Source organism: Diceros bicornis, chromosome 15 (genome assembly GCF_020826845.1).
Source record: "Diceros bicornis minor isolate mBicDic1 chromosome 15, mDicBic1.mat.cur, whole genome shotgun sequence".
Taxonomy (NCBI): domain Eukaryota; kingdom Metazoa; phylum Chordata; class Mammalia; order Perissodactyla; family Rhinocerotidae; genus Diceros; species Diceros bicornis.
The window spans coordinates 54,712,418-54,717,865 of NC_080754.1; the positions used below are offsets into that span (position 1 = coordinate 54,712,418).

General features: G+C 34.1%; 1 pseudogene; it reads right to left on the minus strand.

Moving 5' to 3' along the window:
- Positions 1 to 859: 859 nt before the first annotated feature.
- LOC131414613 (large ribosomal subunit protein uL11-like) lies at positions 860 to 1,647 on the minus strand (annotated as a pseudogene).
- Positions 1,648 to 5,448: the final 3,801 nt, after the last annotated feature.

The following is a 5,448-nucleotide window of genomic DNA, read 5'->3' on the forward strand; positions in this document are numbered from 1 at the left end:
CCCTTTTGTGGCCTACATTACCTGTACATAGTCCTATCACAGCTCCTGTAAAGTTCAGTTTCAATGCTTCTTTGCATGTCTGCCTCTCTCCATTGTCTTGAGTGAGGCATCATTTCTCTTCAAACTCCTTGTAGTTAGAGTGCATCAATTAAATCTGAACCAAGATTTAGAACCTCCACATCAACAGAATGGGTGGGTTGATGGATCATTTGACTCTCTATTTGCATTAGTTAGTAAGGATAATAAATATTTATTTTTGGCTGAAATCAGAAAGAAAAAATAGAAGGTTTATATATGCCATTGGAAGAGAAAATAATGGAGCTCTAATGACATTGATTTCCTACCAAATTTGGTAGACTTTGTTCTGAACTCTAGCGAAAGGAGAAGTTATAAAGGTGAGTGCCACCAAGCCAGTGAGTATTAGACACTAATGTTAATGTGACTCACCTTCTTTGAACTTATATGATGATTGATGGGTAAATATTTAGGTTATATGAAGATTCCACAGCCTATTCTTTTATGAGATTCATAGTAAATATTAATTTTAAATATGTTAAATATATGATAGTTCCAATAGCATATGATAGTTCCAATAGCATATGATAGTACCTTAAGGAGTTTCTCCTACAGATACACAAATTGGTATTTAGCAAAGACTGAGAGGTCCTTGTATGCAGATTTCTGAAGATCGTTTTCTGAGTGGCTCTTTCCTCTCCAGAACTCAGACTCTGGTCTCTGGGTGCCTCAGTCTCCTTTAACTCTGCTTGCTGAATCCTCATCTCAGGGACACCACTATGCTCTGCTAGAGATCTTTATTCTTGAACTGTAATTCAGCATGTGCCATCGTCAGGCAGAGGAATCACGTGGCTTTCCTCGTTTGTTTATCTCCACAGAGATCATAGTCCCATGCTGTCTGTAGTTTGCGTTTGTTTGTTTGGCTGTCAAATGATCCTTTATTAAAATATTTGAATATTTTTCTTTGAGATTCTTCACTAGCTGGACATTCCGCTGCACCACTGTTGATGTCATCTCTGACGTCATGAGGATGGTGGCCATCAACACCATAGTCCACAGAGTGGGCAGTCCCCGGGATCTCTTCAATGGTTCCAGAGAGTTCTCTGGCTAAAAATCAACAATGCATCTTTCCGGCAATATTGACAATCTTGTCAAAACTGATATTTCCACTGCGCTTAATTTTTTTGGCTTCTTTCTGTCTCTGGGTGGTTCCTTGAGGGCTTTGATGATCATGGCAGAGGGAGCAGGTACCATCTCAATCTGGGCCTGTCTGTTCTGAATGGTCAGTTTCACTGACATTGTCAGTTGCCTTGGCAACGTCATCGTCAACATGTTTTGGATACAGACCCAGGCAGCTGGTCTTGTGGGCCAGAGAAGACATGGCACTGAGTTCCCCACCATTGCCCCTCAGGTATGTGACTCGGAGCTCCTTGGGTGGAACTTGGGTGACGTGTTGGAGACAGTTGGTGTGGATGAACCCAGATGTGGGATGACTGAAGAAAACTGTACCTTGGCCTCTGAGCTGAAACCCTTCTGTAGTTTTTCAATATTTAAAACCAGTTCTTTAATGTATATTAACAAGGTTTCTAATTATTTGTGGAGATAAGGCAAGTCTATAGCTTATTACTCCATCATGGCTAGAACCAGAAGCCTGGCAGATTCTTAAAATTTAATATTCCTCCCAATGATTCAGCAATTCTACCCCTAGTTATTTACCCAAGAGAAATGGAAATATATTTCCATTAAAATACGTGTATAAGAATTTTCATAGAAGCTTCATTCAAAATAGCCAAAAATAGTAAATAGCCAAATGGCATGAGTGAATAAACACATTTTAGATTATTCATAGTACATGGCAATAAAAATGGACTAATTACTGATATATAGAAGAATCTTGTTGACAGTAAGTAGAGCAAAGAGGTCAGGTACGAAAGATTTCATGCTATAATATTCTACCTATATGAAGTTAAAAATGAAGCATAATTAATCTATGAGATCATATTATCATAACTGCCTTAGTAACATTTGGGATTGACTTGAAAGAAATGTAAAGAAACATTTTAGAGTCATTGAGATTTTCCATATCTTCATCGGCATGCAGATTGCTTGAGGGTATAAATTTGTTAAAACTCTTCACACTATATGTTTAAGATGTGTGGATGTGTGCTACGTAAATTTGACCTTGAAAACATGTAAATAAATGCATTTGTGTGTGTGTGTGTGCTTAATAAATAATGGATGTTGATATAACTCATCTTTGTTTATCTATATGGAGCTCCTGGAGTGGGGAAGTTCTGTGAAACTAATTGCAGGAGTAAGGCCATGGAGGGGCTTTGGTTTTGGAGTATAAGACTACTTACAGGTGACATTATAAAAGAGTAAAGAATTACAACGTAGTGCTGAGAGGTTGCACTTTGTGATCTGGTGAACTGCCTTAACCCAGAATGAAGCATTCTGCTCAATATGGACAAATGAGCTCTTTGTTTCTGGAATACAAAGTGCATTCTGTTGGGTATTTTGAACAAATAGTGTTCCTTTGCTAGAACAAGCAGACTGTTTCAGACTTCTAGGAGATACATGCAGTTCATCTGTTACTTGATTTCAGAAGTTGATAAGGACTCTTGTAGCAAGAACTATTTGAGCTTTGCTAGCCTGAAATTTCTAAATAACCACATTAATTGTAAGCTAGAAAGAGTGTGAGTAACAAGATTAAATTGAACTGTAATAGTCATGGGATGTGCTGAATGTTCTAAGCTATCTCAGCCCAGCCTGATGGAGACAAGGTAGAAGGAATAGACTGAAGTCAAGGATTTTGATTTTGATTAGACATTTGTGCTTCATGTTAAAGAAGTGAATTAAAAAAAGTTTACTAAAAATGGAATTCACCTACCTTAGGCTATGTATACATGCTCATTACCATTTGATGTATTGATTTAATCAAATTACTCAATTATCTTTCCAAAAGATAACCTTCTTATTTGTTAGTTATATTGAGTTTTCTGCTTTTTGTTAACTGATCTTATTTTCATACAGAAATATCCTGCTTTAATGAAAATGTTGAATGACATTTTTCATCATCATAACAGATTTACTTATACCTTATTCTCATCTCTTCTGAAACTATGTTCTTCTTTTTAAGCTCCATTTTAAATGAATTATCAGATTCTTAGAAATATCCAGGATATGAATTTTGAATTGATTTAGGTATAAAGGACTATAGCTTTATTAATATATGATCTGGAAAATCAGAGTACAGTTTGTGAAAGATAAAAATAGAATGCATAATAAACATGTATACACAAATTATTTTGTTGGAAACTACCACAACATTAAATATAAAATAACAAATACCCATCTGTGAAATTACCAGTCATATAAAAGCTACTTCTCAAGGTCCAAAGAAATAATATATCTGAAACTTTTGAAAATAACAACTTTCTCTCTTATGATTTACTAAGGTATCCTGGATCTACAAAAGTGATTTGCCACATTTTGGTTGTGGCACTTCTTATAATATTCTGCATTTCGTTTAAAATGCTTACAATTCTACTTGTGTTTCTGTCTTATTTTTTCCCCAACATTGTAAACTCTGAGATATTTAGCTTTATATTCACATTATCATCCAACACAATGTTTTGAACACTGCAAGACATCATTTAACATGTTTAATTAAAATGTAGCCCAAAATACTGAGCACAGAATATGCCAATATGCAAAACACAAAACAGAATGTTTCCCAGCCTTCAAGTGTTTTTAAGATTTGACCTTGATCTTCGGCAAAAATCTTGAGCTTGAGAGAAGTAGGGGGAGGATTTGGTTACTGTAATTTTCTCTCTTAATGAAAATTAAAATATAAATGTAATATTCCTTAATTTTTATCCTTATTTTTCTTTATATTCTTTCAGATCTATTCTTTTTTTGCCTGCAAGCTAGTAATGCCACAGATGTGATTTTTTTCTTGGCCCCCAACACCACAGTGAAATTCTGTTCAATTCTTTGATCACTTGAGGATGGACTTACCCAATTCAAAGCAATTTATCAATGTAAACCACACAAAGAAACATATATATTGACATTTACATAGGAAAATTAGCTATAAATATTCCACAATATTTTTATAACTACTGAGTGTCAGTAAACACTCCTTTCAATGGTCAAAACAGCTAAATATCATCTTAATATCATCTTCTATTACATCTGATTATACGCATTTTCTATCGAAGTGGGATTACCTATATAACCTACTTATTTATTTTTATTTGCACATTCTTTGCAAGGTACTGATTATGAATCTGCCTATGCAATGCATTCAAACATAGTTGAATTAATTCTATGAAGTAAGATGACTTTAAAATATCATTTCAAAATAGCTGTTTTACTGAAAACTGGATAAATGGGCTTTTATAACCCAATATAGACAAAGCTTTATCTATAAAATATACAAAAATTAATTGATTAATGACAAAAAATAGTGCTTTTTAAATCAAGTTTAAAAATGGTTCTTTGGTGTTCAATATAGACAGAGAAAGAGCTTTTCTAGACTATTTCTCTGTGGACTCAAACATATACGCAAGTGCTGTCTACTTTGAATAGATGCATATTCTCTCTTTTTTGATTGTTTTAGTGTCTATTTTTTTCATAATTTTTAAAATTATTTGGTTGTGCTTTATTGCCTTATATTCTACAGAAATAGGCTAATAGCTATGCATGAATATCTGATTTTATAAATACATTTTAAATCTCATTAAATATTCTTTAAGATTTACCCTTCTAAACTACATAATTGCAATACATTTGAGTTTTCTCAAAGGCCTTATTTTAAACCTTTTAGTGACTTGGTAATTTTTTTACTTGCCTCTAAACTTCTCCATCTTTTGCAAAGTTCCCTATACAAAAGACTGTCTTCTAGTTCCCCAAATCCCAAAGCCTTTAAGGATTATGGAAAAAATGCTATCCATAGCTTGCCAAGAATTAGGGCACTGGTAAACATCTTGCGCTTTGTGTTGGGACTATAATGAGCTGTATTCTAGAATTAAGGGTGAACTAAAAATAAACAAGATCTTACATGGATTGCAGTTTGGCTTAAACACACGTGGGAGGCCCTAAGATATTCAGTCCCAAATTGTTTTGTGGAGAAACAGGATTGCGTGTATTAGTAGGTGAGTCTCAGTAGCAGATGAAAATTAGGGAAGAATTATTAGGAATATGATGTAATGAATCTAGGCCTCAGTTTACTTCTACAAAAAAATTTTATAAACAAAGACAAGCACACAATAAAAGGTAATCAGGGACACTATGACAATAATATCATAACTGAGAAGCATAAGAAACATCAGAAAATAGAGTAACATGGAGTCCAGATATTGCTATTATTAGATACAGATTTTAAAAGGACTTTATTATGCTCAGGAATGTGATAAAAGGAATGATGGA